This window comes from Spermophilus citellus (assembly GCF_964194105.1).
Source record: "Spermophilus citellus genome assembly, chromosome: 6".
In the NCBI taxonomy this organism is placed as follows: Eukaryota; Metazoa; Chordata; class Mammalia; order Rodentia; family Sciuridae; genus Spermophilus; species Spermophilus citellus.
This window is the reverse complement of record NC_138187.1, coordinates 133,336,974-133,353,127: the sequence shown is the minus strand read 5'-3', so window position 1 is coordinate 133,353,127 and position 16,154 is coordinate 133,336,974. Positions and strand designations below refer to the sequence as shown.

The 16,154-nt window shown below is 50.8% G+C and overlaps 1 protein-coding gene across 6 annotated transcripts in view; it reads left to right on the top strand.

Moving 5' to 3' along the window:
- The window catches only part of ADORA1 (adenosine A1 receptor), a 78,812-nt gene that overhangs the window by 49,601 nt on the left and 13,057 nt on the right, over positions 1–16,154 (top strand). The window lies entirely within an intron of this gene.

Genomic DNA, 16,154 nt, shown 5'->3' with positions numbered 1-16,154 from the left:
GTCCTGATGTGACAGATGTCACGGACTGTAGAATGTGCCCTGCTTGCCCTGTGGGGCTGGGCCTGGGGATGGCTGTGTTCTTTTAGGGGATAGCTGCTATTGCTTTAGAGCTTGGGGTCTTGCAGGGCTGTCTTCTGAGTGCTGAGGCATGGATATGCATAGAATCTAACACAGGTCTGGGCTTGAATCCTTGATATAAATGTCTGCCTCTGTGACCTTGAGAAAGTCACTAATTTAACCTCTTTAAACTTTAATTTCCTCATCTACAAGAGGGGACATTAATAATAGTACCTACTGCTACATTATGGGAATAATATGAACTCATACATATAAATCACTCAGGACTGGGGATGTAGCTTAGTGGTAGTATGTTTGTCCAGCAGGCTCAAGGCCCAGGGTTTGATCACAACACTGCAAAGCAAAAGCAAAACCAAACAAGCAAACCCTTAGTACTATGCCTGACATATTATATGCAAGCCGTAAATGGAAGGTTTATGTTAGTAGTTTTATTATCATTATGAATAGGTGGCTCAAAGTGGGACTGGATAGGAAAGCCCTGTCTCCCCACCCCAAATTCTCGTACTCTTATGAAGCAACACACACACACACACACACACACACACACACACACACACACTTCCAAGGAGGTGTGAAAGTGCTGTTACCTTATATCTATACCTCTTTCTTCTCCCCTGGTGAATCACTGGTGTCTCTAGGGCAGTGACCCTGGCAGTGACCACATCTCGTCTGCTTCTATGAATTGTCCAGAATGTCCACCCAGCTCAGTGTCTAGCCCCTGGCAGACATTTCATAAATGCCGGTTGAATTGTCTGTTTCCAGAACACATTCAGTGAGCCTCAAGCAAGCCTCTCAGGTATCTAACCTGTAGCTGTCTTGCTGTGGATTAGGTCTGCCCCCCATTCTATCTCAGGGCCTGACCACAGCTGCCCCCCCTCCCCAGCTCAGCGTGGCTCTTCCACTGCTGTTCACCAGCAGCGCCTGGGAGTGCCCTATCCCATGGAGAGCAAGCAGAGCTCCTGGCAGTGGTGTTGGCCTACTCGAGTCTTTGCCTGACACTGCCCAGGTGTTGTGTAGGACATACAGTGTGCTCTGCTCCCCTCTGGGCAGCTGGAGTCAGTAAGCTGCCAGGTCTGTGAGACCCCTCTCAACCAGAGATCCCCAGGCATCCTCTCCCTGCCCTGACATGTCAGTCAAAAGTAGATGTGGCCTTGGGCACTAAGAAATAATCCTGCCAGGCACAGGTGGGCATGTCTGGATCATCTGGGTGCAGGAGTCGGTGGGTTCTTCCAGAGCAGGGCATGGGTTGGTCAGTCAGCCACAAATCTTATTTTCTTCCACTTGGCAGAAAGCCAGGGGAGAAGAGAGATTCACATCATGTAGTGTGAGCTCCATTTACAAATACAAAAAAAAAGTTTGAGTTGTTGAATCATCAATAACCTGTGGTCATTTGCATGTGCTTTACATGTTATTTGTATAGTGCCTCCACATGTTTGGTAATCGATACTTTATTCCCCTCACTCCTACTTCTAGGGAATCTTCATCATTCATTATTTTCTCACCTAGAGATTTCTTGGTAGCGTTCTGTGGCAATGTGGTGCCTACTCCAGGGACCTCCCTGACCAAAGCCCTCTCAGTGAGAAAGAGACCCTAGCAAAGGCTGCCCATGACTAGATGGGTTGGAGTAAAGTGAAGGGATGATGGCTGTTTGGGACTCAGTCAGACTTGAGTTTGAACCTTGCTGTTACCAGCTAGATGTGCAACCTTGGACAAATTATTCAGCCTCTTTCCTGCCATATGTTAAATGAAGGGATTGGATTCAAGGTCACTAAGCTCCTTTTGACTCTTTGTGGGTTCTTCCTTATCCTGATTCTTGCCAGTGCTGCTTGGGATCCTGGGAGGGCTTTTTATTGTGTTTGCAGCTCCTAATGAGGCATAATGCTGTCTTTATATGTTCTATCTCATTTGATGTTTGTTGTCTCTCAGGAGTGGAGTTTATTGTTATCCCCATTCAACAGACAATCCTGTAGATGAACTGAGGTCTGAGGCTCTGGAGGTTCAGCGGTTTGCCCAGACAAACAGCAGAGGAGCAGAGGCAGGCTTGAACCCAGGCCTATCTACAGATGCCTTTAACCTTCAGCCCCAATGATCTTGCATCAGCCCCAGAAGCTGAAGGATTTATGGATGAGCTTCCCCCAAGCTGTCTGTAGGGTGATTTTTTCCCACTGACTTTTGCCCAAGGTCTCTGCGCTCTGCTCAGCCCACATTCAGCACCTCCTCTCCTTCTCCTTCACTCCAGTGGGCAGTTGAACCCCTGGCAACCCTGCTTCTGTCCACAGCTGGAAGCCTTCCCAACAGGGAGGCTGGGCTTGCTGGGCTGAGCTTGGGCAAGGAAAGAGATCTGGTAGATGAGGGAGTGTTTGCTCTTAGGCACCAATTTAGCCCGGAATTTCTTGGCAACTAAAGTGCCTCATATGCCATTGCACCCCAGCAGGTATCTGTGGCCTCTGGGTCCCAGAACAGTTGCCCTGAGGTCTCCATCTGCTTCCAGGAGAGATAGACTGTCTCTAGATCCTCTGTCTAAGGATGTATTAGTCATAGGCCTAGAGTGTCTGAGATGAAACAACGGGGGAGAAAGCCCTGGAGCCCAACCCCTCACACTTGCAGACTGACGAGGAAACCGCTCCCCAGGGAGAGTGGGAGCTCTTGCCTCTTCCCAATCCAGACTCTTGTCCTCCTACCTGTGATGTAAGAGGCTAGAGCAGGAAGAGAAATCACAAGCTGCTGGAGGTACAGAAAGAAAAATGAGTGAGGTCTGCAAATCAGCCTTAGGAGAATGTGATGGAGGGAAGTCACTTTGTGGTGGTGATGATGATGATGATGATGATGATGATGGCAGCACTTGGGATTGAACCCATGGGAGTTTTACTACTGAGCTACACTCTCAGTCCTTTTTATTTTTTAATTTTGAGACAGGGTCTCCCTAAGTTGCTCAGGCTGGCATTGAACTTACCATCCTGCCTCAGTCTCTCAAGTAGCTGGGATTATGTTATAGGCTTGTGCCACCACCATTATAACTGTTCACTTTGTGATTTAAAAGGCCATTTCTTTCTTTGAATTGGGGTATCCTTCAGGTGGGTTATGCCTAGGAGCACAGGTGCTATGGAATCATCTGGATCCCTTCTCCCACGCATCAGATGGCTTATGGAAAGTCTCTGAGAGCCTAAGGGGCAACCTGGCCAGGTGTCAGCTGCTTGGAAGCAGAGGAATGGCCAAGACGCCCTGGAAACCCCCTTCTACCCATGGGTCATAATGTGGACCCATAAGGGCTGCACCCTGACATTTGATGTTTGTTTCTGAGCATGAAAGCAATCCGTGTGGATAATGAGAAATATAGGAAAGAACAAGGATGATAAAATCACCAGCAATCTGCCACCTACAGAGAACTACTGTTAACATTTTGATGTTCCAGAAAATTTTCCACACACATGAATGTAGATATAGATACATTACTTTTACGTATTGACAGAATCTATCTAAAAATGGTTTTATAAGCCAGGTGTGGTGGCACATGCCTGTAATCCCAGCAGCTTGGGAGGCTGAGGCAATAGGACTATGAGTTGAAAGCCAGCTTCAGCAACTTAGCAAGGCCCTAAACAACTCAGTGAGACCCTGTTTCAAAAATAAAAACATTAAAAAATGGTTTTATATCCCTTTTTATTCACTTGCCATTTCCTTGTGTCAATTAAAATTATTTTTAAGGACTTTATGATGATAAAACACTGGATTGTATGATTACTCATCTTTTAGATCTCGTCTGAAATAGCTCCTCTCTAGGGAATCCTTCCCTCACCTCTCTCTGACCAGATTCATTTTCTGTTAGATGCTGGGATTGGGTTTATTCCTTCCATGGTTTACTCCTTCCATGTTACTCATGGCCCAGGGAGTTTCTGGGCTTCATAAGGCCCAAAGAGCCAAGGCCAAGTCTGCTTACATACCCATGTATCCCCCATGCCTGGTGCAGAAACTACAAACATTTCTGGAACAAATGAATATTTGAATATTGTATTTATTCATTCTTAAATTGGTGGCTACTTAGATTGTTATCGTTGATTATTATTATTATTATTATTATTATTATTATTATTACCAAAAACACTTTGATGATTTCCATTGTTTGTGGGGTCAGAGTCAAGGTCAAGCATGGTGGGTTGTGCCTCCTGGTACACAGCACAGTCTCTCTGAGGATGTTCTTCTGAGACTATTTCCCAGTTCCTTTCACCCCATCACCCCAATTCCTTGCCCACACCCTCCACACTGCAAATCCCTGAGGGGCACTTGATGTTCTTCACCCCAGCTGCCCTTCGGGGCTGGGGAGGACAGGGCAGAGCAGGTCCAAGATCTGGCCCTTATTGCCTGCTCTCTGTTCCCTGAGGCCTTGGCCTCTTCTTGAGGAGAGCAGCCTCCAGACTGGAGGGCCAGTTCTTGGTTGGCCCATTTGGCAGGGGCACAGATGTATGGAGCAGAGACAAAGGAGGTTGAAGCACACACCACCTCTCCTTGGGCTGCATGAATCACTCCTTCAACCTTGGCCTTGTTAACTCAAGCCCAGGAGAGGTTGCCAGTTGAAAGGTTGGAGAATTGGGGTGGAGAAGGGGAGAGGAATAGGAGGCGGGAAGGTGGGCCTTGGCGCTCATGTCTTCTTAGAGACACTGATTTGAAGGTGGGCAAGGAGATGGTCTTCCCTAACCCTGAAGGAGAAGAGGTGAGGCACCTTCTCTGTCTTGCCCCATGCCCTGACAACTTTTCTATAGTAGGAAAAGAGTTATGGGGCTGGGGACTAGTGACGCCCATTTATCTATTTCATGTGCCTGGCATGGCCTGGTAAGGGAGATTCACAGCCTGGTTCAGTCACAACCTCTGTGAGCTCTTAGCCACTATAGAGATTATGGATGTCTGCAGACCAAGGTGGCCAAGGAGACCTTCCTGGCCCGCCTGTGGTAGGAGTAGGGGACGTAGGAGACTGGTACCTGGCAGGTTGCAGTGCTGAACCCCAATCCATATTCACTCTCTGAAGCCCAAGTCACAAGGGAGAGGCTCTTGGGACTGTCTTCCTGCTACCTGCTTCCAGAATTTCTCTGCCTTTTGGGAAAAGAGGGCAACTGATCTTTGCGTATCCCCACCCAAGACCTATTGTAGACAGATCTATTTGTTCATTCATTCGAAAAGTATTTTTTCAAGTGCCACATATGTGCTGGGCATTGGTATGGATCCTTGGGAGTCATTCCTTAACAAAACAGATCCTCTTGGAGCCTGCATTGTCACGGGCTGGGGGACAGGTGCCAGATAATAAACACAATGCTTAAATGATGTAGAATGCTAGAAGGTTGGGGTATTGAAACAGGCAAGAAGAGCAGGGAAAATGGGATTGGGAGTGCAAGGCCAGGGGGGAGAGAGGGTTGCCACTTTAAATAGGGTGGTCAGGGAGGTTCCATGGAGAAGGTGCCATTTGAGCAAAACCTGGAAGGTGAGAGCATAGGCCATGCGGATCAGGAGAATGTGCCTGGCGGGAGAGATAACTAGAACAAAGGCCCTAGGGTAGGAATGTACTTGAAGTGTTTGGTGACCAGCATGGAGTCCTGTGCCTCTGGAATGGGGTGATAAAAGAGGGGAGTGGCTGAAGATAATGAGCCATTGGTTGGTCCCATATGACCTGGAGGCCTCTGGAAGGACGTGGGCTTTTATTAGGAGGGAAATAGAAGCCATGGCAAGGCTTAGAGCAGAGAAGGGGCAGGGTCTGCCCTAGGTTTTAAAGGATTGCTGCTGTCCCAAGAACATGCTCAGGGCAGAGGTGCAAGCAGGAGACCAGCGAGGAGCCATTACAGCCATTACAGACAATGGGGGCTTGAATCTGAACCATGGCAGAGGAGGTGGTGGCAAGTGGATAATTCTGGATGTGCATTTTTAAATTTTACCTTTTTATTGAAGTGAGATTTTCATGCAGTAATGTAAATGTACATACATCTTAAGTGTGTAGCTCAATGAATTTTTTGTTATATGGATACACTTATATAGCCACCACTGGATTAATACTTACAATATATTCTATACCTGAAAGGGTCCCTTGTGCCCCTTTCAGTCAGCGCTCTCCAAAGGGTAGGCACTATTCTGACATTTATTCCCATAGATTGATTTTGCCTGTTATGAACATTTATAAATGGAATTGAGCAGCAGGTACCCTTCTGTGTCTGGCTCCTGAAGCCCAAATTTAGGGCTGAGACTCATCCCTGTTATGTGAAACAGCAGGCTTCCCCACCCCACTCCTGCTAGAATTCAGCATATGAATGCATGCACTATGATTTGTTTAAATGCTGGATCTATTTTGAAGAAAGAGCCAAAGACTTTGCTTCTGGCTTGGATGTGGGAACGAACCTATAGACTGAATATGAGAAAGAAGAGTCAACGTGACCACTTTCAATCCGAGGCAACTGGGAGGATGGAGTTGGCATCATCCAAGATGAGAAAGGCTGCAGATGGTGCAGGTTTGGGAAGCAAGCAAAGGAGTTCAGACTTAGCTATGTTGCACTTGGAGTCTCACAGATCCCTCAGTGGTGTGTTGAGCAGACAGTGGGATATAGGAAGAGAGAATTCAGGAGAGAGGCCTGGGCTGGGGGATATAAATGTAAGAGCCACTAGCATGTAGCTGGGGTTGAAATTCACAAGGCTGGGTGAGATCCGCAAAGAGACACAGTACAGATAAAGAAGAGGACCAAGGACCAGGCATTGAGAAGTTGGCAGGAAGAAGATGCTCCAACACATTGAAGATGAACCCCAGATGTAGGAGCAAACCCCAGAGCCAAGTGTGGTCCCGGAAGACAAGTGTAGAAAGCACATCAAAATGGGGTGAGAACTCAGCTATTTCCAATGCCACCAACAGGGAAGTGAGATGAGAACTCAGAGGTACCACCGAGGGAGGCCAGGCCATGGGTGATCTAGATAAGGGGCAATGTCAATGTCAATGCAGTGTGAGGGCCACACAGTCTGATTGGAGAAGGTTCAGAAGGGAAGAGGAATAGATTGAAGGCCACTGGTTAGATGTGACTTTTTCAAGGAACTTCGTTGCAGAGAGCCAAGTATCAGGCAGTGGCAGTCAGGACCAGTGGGGAGCAAGCATTTTGCTGTGTGTGTGTGTGTGTGTGTGTGTGTGTGTGTGTGTGTGTGTTTAAGATAGAAGAGTGTTTCATATGTTTGGGGTGGCTGAAATATTCAGAGGACAGTGGAACACTAATGATAGAGAATTTCTAGAGCGACGTGTAACCTAGCAGGGTGGGGAGCTAAGGTGTACATGGTGGGGTTGGCCTTGGATGGACCCCAGAGGCTCTTCTGTGTGCATAAGTCGAGGTGCAGATGCTGGAGGTGAAGTTCTCTTCTGTTTTGGCTTCCTCAGTGAAGAGGGAAGCAAGGTCATCAGCTGAGAGGGAGGGTGCCGAAGGAGGTATTGGGGAGAGGAGCAAGTGTGAAATAATTCTGTAGGAAGTGGGGAGTGACTAGTCTTGGGAAGTCTACTCTAATTGGGCACAGCATGAAGGGCCCACCTGAAGCTCACAGCGGTGAGTTGGAAGTGAGACTCAGCCATGTGGCTGTGTGTTTATCACTGGCCATGTTCAACTATGCAGATGCAGGCGTGGAGAGGGTAGGAGGCTCGTCCTTTGTCAGTTCAGATGTACCAGATTCCTGCTGCCATTAGGTATCTTATCATGGTCTAGAAGTTGACTTCGGTCCCTGCATTCATGGAATTTAGAGACTAGTTAAGAGACAGTAAATAGACCTGTCAACAAGCAGGTAGGCACAATTATCATTTGGGAAGAATTTGAGGGAGAAAACCATCTTGGTATTCTCTGTGTCAGTTCTTTGCTGGTGTCTCCAAAACCCTGTGTTGACATCCGGAGGGACCCACAAGGGCGCAGGGCTCAGGTAGGGCCTTGTAGTCCATGTGGTTCATGGTCAAGAGTTTGGATTTTATTCTGAGTGTACTGAAGCCTCTGAGTGGTTTAAGCAGGGAATGTCATAATTCAAATTACATTTTAAAAAGGCCAAAATTCCTTAACAAAATATTAGCAAATCAAATCAAGTGATATAAAAAGGATAATATATCACCGCTAAAATGGCTTTTCTGCGTATGCAAGAATGACTTCACATATGAAAAAAATCAATCAGGGTAATTCACCGCATTTGCATGAGAAGATCAGCCTGCCCATGTGTGAGGACTGACCACAGCGGAGGCCAGAGGGAGGCGGGTTGGGACTGGGACAGCCGGGTGGTGGGGTGGGGGGGAGCGGCAAGTGACACAGGCAGTGGAGATCAAGAGGACAGGCAAGGTTTCATATGTGGTAGAGTGAGAGCCAGCTGGGAATGAATGCACTGGCTGTGCGGAGCAGGGAAGGACTCACAGGTGACTCTCTGGTTAGTGGGACGGCCCCTGGTGGAGGACGGTGCCACTTCTGGAGATGGGGAAGGAAGAAGAAATTGAGAGATTTGGAACCTGTGAGTTTCACAATGGAGGTGAGGTGACAGCAGGGTCACTGGTGGTCTTCTCCCTTCTCCTGCGGGGTCGGGCAGATGGACCCCTCCTGCCTCACATGGTCTCAAGGACAGTGTCCTTCAAACCTCCAGCAACCTTCCTGGGCACCTCCAGCTATTCCATCTGCTCTCCTCCCCCTCACTTCTCAGGAGGCCATTGGCTTCCTTAGACTGGGGTGGCAGAGGTCAGGATGTGTGACTCTGGGCTCCACCAAACAAAGGAGACTGCAGAGTTGGGGGTCCTGCCCTCTGAGGGGCTCCATTCAGCCTGGGAGACAGTGGCTTCTGGGACAGCAAGGGCCCACTCCCTACCCCAAGCCTCCACTCATCCTCAGTAGCCCAGTCCTGGACAGTGTGCCTCATTTCTTCCTGTCCCTGGAGCCCACCCGATGGTCTGCATCGGGGGTTGTGTTGACCCCTGTATAGTGGTTGTCCCTCTCAGCAATCAAGGTCCCCTCATAGCTGCCATGGGACACTGAGTGGCCCAGTTTCTGCTAGTGCAGCAGAGAGGGTGGTCTGGCACTAAGCAGGCAGCTGGAATACCAGCCCTAATCCATCCCAATGGCATGGCAGGCAGCATGGGGACCCCAAGCCTGGCCTGGGGACACACTGTGTCCCTGTCACTCCGGCCTCCTTGTAGCAGCCCTTTCACACAGAAACCACCTCCTTTGCCTTGTGGAGCAGAGAGCTTTGCAGTGCAGTTGGCAGCAGTGGCGTGGGCACCGCCTGCTCTCACCGCCTCCTGGCTTCCAGTTCTCAGCTCCCCGCCCCTGGCCAAGAGCGGCTTCCCAGCCCTTTCTCTGTCCCCATGGAACCCAGGGCTCTGGCAGGCAGGACCAGTAGCTCCCCAGAGATCCTCCTGGGGACAGGAAAGAGGAAGGTCTGTTTAAGAAAACTCCTGTACTCAGATATTTTTAATGATCTCCCTTCCAGAAAAAGCATCTCCCTCCCCGTGTCTTACAAGGGTGTCTAAGTGACATGAGGAGTAAGAGCAGTCTCTCCAGACAGACAGACCTGCAGCAAAATCCTACTTCAGGCACTTAGAGCTGTGTTCTCTCTCGGATAAGTTACTTAGCACTTGTGTGCTTCCATTTCCTCTTCCGTAAAATAGGTTTCTTAATACTTCCTTTCCTTGGCCTGCTGTGAAGCTTAGCGATGATGATGTCCAGGGGCTAGTACATAGTAGGCGCTCAGTACAGGGGCCATTACTATTGTTAAATAATGCAAAGCTTCTTTTTTATTTACCATTTGATGTTCTGTGACTCAACGTTATGTGACTGTTGTGATCCCCCTGGGTTCAGGTCAGTGTCAAAACAAGGTTGCGTGCACTAGAAGGCTGGGTGGGGTCCGTCCCACTGTCCTGCTCACCAGGGCCAGCAGTTAACACATGCCTGGCTGGCACTTAGTAAGTGTCTTAATTAATGCAGGAAGGAGAAGAGGCTCATCTGGAGGAGGGAGGTAGTAGAGGGGAAGAATGGGGCCAGGTTGGAAAATCAGTTGGGTCTTCACATTTGCCCACACACGGCAAGGGCAGGTGACGAAGGGCCACTCGGTGAACACGTCCTTACGAGTTAGAGGTTGGAGCACAGAAGGCAAAGGGCTCCCCAGGCTTACCCAGCCAGCTAGAGGGTGGGGATCCTGGCCTCCTGGTCCCCAGCTCAGCTTCCCCGTCCCCTGTCATCCCATGATGACTGTTTGTATGAGGCAAAGGGTGGTGAGGGTCCTCTGCCCTCCCTGGTGCCCTCGTGCCCCCAGGAACTCGTCCTGGGCAGCTTCTATGGGTGCGGGCCTTTGAGGTTGCTGAAGCAAGGACTCCCTTGGGTCTGGCAGCTCTAACTTGTCTTGGGCAGGAAATCATTCAGTGTGTTTGGGGACTGGCTGTGCTTCACAGACACACCTGCCAATGGTCCCCTATGAACAACAGTGCCCCACCCCCACATTAGGGACTGTGATACAGCAAGGCAGACAGGGTGCAGGGCACTGTCGGCCCCCGGGGCTGACCACAGTCTGGGAGCAAGGGGTATGCAGGTATGAAGCCCCACCATCACCCCCACCTCTGTCTACTCCCAGGTGTGTGTTCACACAGGCTCACGTGAGCGTATGTGAGAGTGCACACGTGCATGTGCAGGGGGCTACTGCTGTTGGTTTTATGTCAAAGAGTAACTCTAGGCTTCTAGGCCGCCTGTTCAGTCTGCTCACCCACTTCTCTGCCCACCCAGTAACTTGCTCCCTCATTTCCAGGGTCCCGACAAGAGTCTCTGCCAAGCCAATTTGCTTGTGTCCCACCCAGCGCTCACCCTCCTCCCTGACACAGAGACACAGTTTACGTGTCCAAGTCCATGAGTACTTCTGATGACTCCGGTCCTGTCCTCAAGGGCCCAGGGGAGACTGACAGGTGCTAGCAGGAGGCCACAGCAGGCACACAGGCCAGTCCTTCTACCTGTGATCCAGGCTCACTTCTCTGTCCCCTGGCCAGCCACTTCTTAGCCTATCCAGGCCTTGGAGTTGAGAAGAATGAGAAAAGTCTAATTCCTCCTCCTTCTTGAACATGCGGCCCTCAGCTTGGACAGCACCTCCTCTAGGAAGCCCTCCTTGTTTGTCTTGAAGTTCCCACTCGTCCCTGTGCTCCTCTTTAACACAGCTCTTCCTGCCAGGGACAGTGGTGCACGCCTGTAATCCCAGCTACTCTCGAGAGGCTGAGGCAGGAGGATCGCAAGTTTAAACTCAGCCTGGGCGATTTAGCAAGATCCTGTCCCAGCGTAAAATAAAAGGGCTGGGGATATAGCTCAGGGTTAGAGCACACCTGGGTTCCATCTCCAGTACCAGAAACAAAACAAAACGAACAAAAAAACATGCCTCTCTCAAACTGAGCTGACCTGTGAGCCATGTGAGCTATTCATCTCCGAATCCAGTCCGTTGCTTAGTGCGTTTGGTATTCAGTGAATCCCTGAGTGATATAGGGTGGCTTTCAGCACCCAGGACTTGCTGGGCCCATGCAGAACACTTGCATGAATGGTCTTGTTTCAGTCCTTGCACAATTTTATGAAGAGGCACTAGAAGTATTTTATATGAATAGTATAACATATCCCCGTTTCCACACATAAATCTGAGGCCCAGGGAGGTTTAACAACTCGCTAACGGTAACGCTGCTAAGTGTGACCAGAATTGGTGAATGAATAACTGCGTGACTGAATGAAAGGACCTGTATTTGAGCCTTGACTTCAACACCTGCTGGGCGACCTTGGGTAAATCACTTACCTCCTTGGGTCTTGGATCTGTGTTTATACAATAGGCATAATTCCAATCCCTGCCACTAAGAGTTGTCTGGGAACAGGAAGGAAGGGTGAATGGCCTCCCTGTTCAGCACTGGCTCTGGGGGTGTGTGTGTTTGGGGGTGGGGTGGGGGGTATGAATCCGGTCTGCAGCCCAGGCACTGCCCATGGGCTGGCCTGATGGCCTGGCACTGAGGGGACAGCAGGAGCTGATGTGGGCCACAGGACTGGGGACATGTGAGTGGAGGAGAGACCTGAAAGAAAGAGGAGCTGTTCTGGGAAGATAGGAGGGGAGGGTCCGGAAGCAGATGGCGCTGCCTGCTTGGCAGGGGAGCCGGTGTTTGAGGAGAAAGCTCTTCCTTCGCGTGCCACGCTGCTTACCACCTGCGGCAGCTGTGGACGGCTCCCAGCTGCAGGGAGAGGAGCCATCATGACCAGTGAGCATGGGACCTACAGAAGGGCAGTCCTGCCCCGGCAACCTGCACACAGGAGCAGGAGACTGCTGGGGTGGGGAGGGCGCCACCGTGGTGGCCAGAGCAGGCTGGCACTATGCTGTCAAGGACCCTGCAGCCCCGGGACCTCCGTGTAGGGGCTGGGTGTGAGGAAGAAGTCCACCCTGCAGGGAGGGGAACTTCCCTAGGCCCTGAACGTCCTGTCGCCGTGTGGCTGGGTCTGCTCTCAGCCCACAGTCAAGACCCCAAGAAAAATGATCAAGAGAAACCCCTGTGAGGAGAATCACAGACAGGGAGCCCCCACCCAAACTGGGGAGGGTCACTTCTCTCCTTGATACAGGGAGACTTGCAGCTGGGAACCAGGAGGCCTGAATCTGGTCCTGGGACTGGCCGCCTCACCTTCTCTGGACCTGCATCCTCATCAGTAAACAGGCTGACTTCTCTGGGTGGATGCTGGCAAGAATCCAATGATGGGGACACACAGGGTCTGACAGAGGGAGGGAGGCACAGTGCATCTGGGGGCGGGGGCAACACATAGGCTGTGGATTCGGGCTGGCTGAGCTCGTCCCCTGATCCTGGCTCTGCCATCACTCAATCATTCTTTTGGATCCTCAGTTTCCACATCTGCCCAATGGAACTGAAGACATCTGCTTCATGGGATCATGGAGAGAAACGTGTGTGAGAACAGATGTGTAACCCATCATCTCCCTCCAGTACCACGGAGCTTGTTCCTTCCTCTTCCTGCTGTTCAGTGGGAGGGAGGGGGATGGCTGGGTGGTGGCGTGCAAGTGTGTGTCTGTCTCTCTTGTGGTTGGGGTGGACAGTGTGGCTTTGAGAGTTCCTGATCCAGTACGCCAAGCCTGCCATTGGTAGGCTGGCCTTGGGGAAGTGACTTTGGTAGGGCCAGGAGGTGCAGAAAGCCCTAGGAATAGATAACAGTGTGCTCTGCCACTGTTCTGGGTACAGTGCCTGGGGCACCTGCCTCCGAAATATCAGGTGGACACCTCCCTTCCAGTAACTGCTCCCTTCAAGCAGGTTGCTGCTTCCAGCAACTCTGGGGGCCCTGAGGCTGGCACCAGCGGGTCTCGAGGAAGGAAGCCTTATGGTCTTGCGGAAGAGGGAGTACTAGTGTGTTGAATAGCTCCTTGATGTCAGCTGCAGCGTTGGGTGACCTCTTTGGTAGCATATCTAATTTTACTTAGTCCTGCAAGCCTGGTGGTGTCAACACCCCATTACAAATATAACCATAGAGAACCAGGGATATAAGGTAATTTCAAAGTCATTACCCAACTAGTAAGTAGCCAAACTGAGATTTGAATGTGTCCCTGCCACATAACCAGGTGGATGCTATTTGTGCTAGGCCACTGTCCGCAGGGCTTTCCAGATTGTGGAGAACCATAGCCCCTGTCCTTAGGGATCTTCTAGGCCAAAAGGAAGATAATACAAAATCTTGCAGATAGTAAGAGAAATTGGTGCACCTAAAGAAGGCTGAGATTTCTGAGAAGTCTGGCCTGGCCTGCTGCCTGGTTTCTTTTAGGCCCTGCCTACTTTCTTTCTAGCCCTAGAGCCTGCGTGTGCTCATTTACACAGCTGCCTCAGTCACAGGTGTAGGAGAAGCTAAATCAGGAGGTGTTGCTAGCCTCACACAGCAGAAATAATCCCACGAGGCCCACGGAGCTGAGTGGTGGGGGTGGGCTGAAGGGGCAGCCCAGCAGGGTCTTGGGATGGTGCAGCGTGGGTCTCAGGGAGACCATGTCTACAGGAAGGAGACTGGGCTCAGTCTTAGCTCAAACACAACCAGACAAGCCACAGCCTTGGGCCTCAATTCTCCCGCCTGTGAAATGGGGAGAACACAACCTGCCCTCCTCACCTTGCCAGGTGATGGGGCCTCCAGCAGGAGCATGGTTTGGTAGTGCTTTGCCAGTGGTACTGAGATATGCACTGTAGAGCTGCGGGGCAGCCTCTTGGCCCTCTCTCTTCTGCTGCCCAGCTCCCAGACTCTCTCTCCCCATACGGGGAGGTGTCAGGGGGTTGCCCTGAACAGGAGCTATGCACACACCTTTAAGTCCTGAGAAAGGAGGTCCTGGACTGGTATTGCACCCATTGCCACGCAAGTGGACTTGACCTCCGCTCGGATAGGAAAGGTGCAGCCCTGGGAGTGGGTGTCACCAGATGGCGTTGAATTACACCCACCTGTTTCTTGTAATCCTACCCTTTTGCCCTTTTTTGGATAGAATGTTCCATGGATTAGCTCCCCCCGGAAATAAAAGCCGAGCCTCAGAAGGTGCCCCCTCTCTCTCGCCGGCCTCTCGTTTTTCTCCTACCCACCCTCACCTTTGTGGGAGCTTGAGGCCGGGAGCCAGGAAAGCCATCCTGATGCCCAGAAAAAGGTATCCCGTGTCTGCATGGTCATTTTGTGTGACCCCAAATTCACCTGAGTGACCCTGGTTCAGTAGCCAGCGCTGGACGGGGGCTCCAGGGAGGTGTTTCTCCATTAGGGGCAGTAGATCACATGGATGGATGTGTGATGGACGTTACGGGACTCTGTTGTGTTCCTGTTTCCTGCACAATCCGGGACAATGCCTTTGTTTTTCTGGGCTTCCTCCTTCACCCTCCTCCCCAAACAAGGGTGGAGAGAGCTACTTTTGTGCAGATATTGGGCTGTGTGCCACTGGATCTGGCTACTCTGTGTGTGTGGTCAAGGACGAGCAGCCTTGGCATTTCCTGGGAGCTTGTTGGAATTGCAGAATCCCAGTCCCACCCCTTCCTAGGCTTGTTGACTCATAATCTGAATTTTTAAAGGACCCAAGGTGATTCATATAGACACTAGAGTTTGGGAAACTCAGGCCGTAAAGGACACTGGGGAGTGGACCCTCAGCTTCCTCACAGCCCCTTGGGAACATCAATGCATGAACACAAAGCCCCTGCTTTAGGATTCACTTGAACAGCTTCAAATGTAGAGACTTGCTTGTTGCAGAATGCATTCATATATCAAAGATCACTCGATGGATGCTGTGGCATAATCCCAGCAGCTTGGGAGGCTGAGGCAGGAGGATCCCAAGTTCAAAGCCAGCCTCAGCAAAAGTGAGGCGCTAAGCAACTCTGAGAGGCTCTGTCTCTAAATAAAATACAAAATAGGGCTGGGGATGTGGCTCAGTGGTCGAGCGCCCCTGAGTTCAATCCCTGGTTCTTTAAAAAAAAAATCACTTAATACCCCATAGCCATATACAATCATTGTCAATAAAACTAAAAATAAAGGTCATGAGACAAACAAGCTAAAAACATAACAGGAGGTTGGCCTGGGCTGCAGTTGCTGGGCTTCAACTCCAGCCCCTAGGTGCCTGCCCTTGGGCAAGGCCCCAGGTACCTCTGTGCAGAGGAGATGGAAACCTTTGTCTGAGGATGGTGGTGAAGAGTGGAGGGGAGATTGTGTAAGAGCCACGGCCAGTGGTACCCGTGGAATCACTGGGAGGTGGGTGGGGCCCAGAGCAGCCCTACAGCTGAGGAAACTGAGATTCTTAGAGGCGATGTGATTTGCAGACACGTCAGTGTGAGTCACTCCCAGACCATCTCTGCCAGTCAAAAGCCGGTGGCAGTATTTTGTTGCCTTGAGCCATGCCTCCCTGGCCCACCAGTGTGCCATGTTGGAGACCGTGGGTGCCAGCCACATAGGACGGACGGGGAGAGTGGGAGAAGCGTGGAAGGTCAGGTCTTTGTGCGACTTGAAAGCTGGGGCCTTCCAAATGGCCCAGATTGTGGAGTTTGCATCCGCTGGGGAGGGTAGCCTCGGCCTGTGTCCCCTGCTGCCACTGTTCACGTGTCCGCCCTCCTC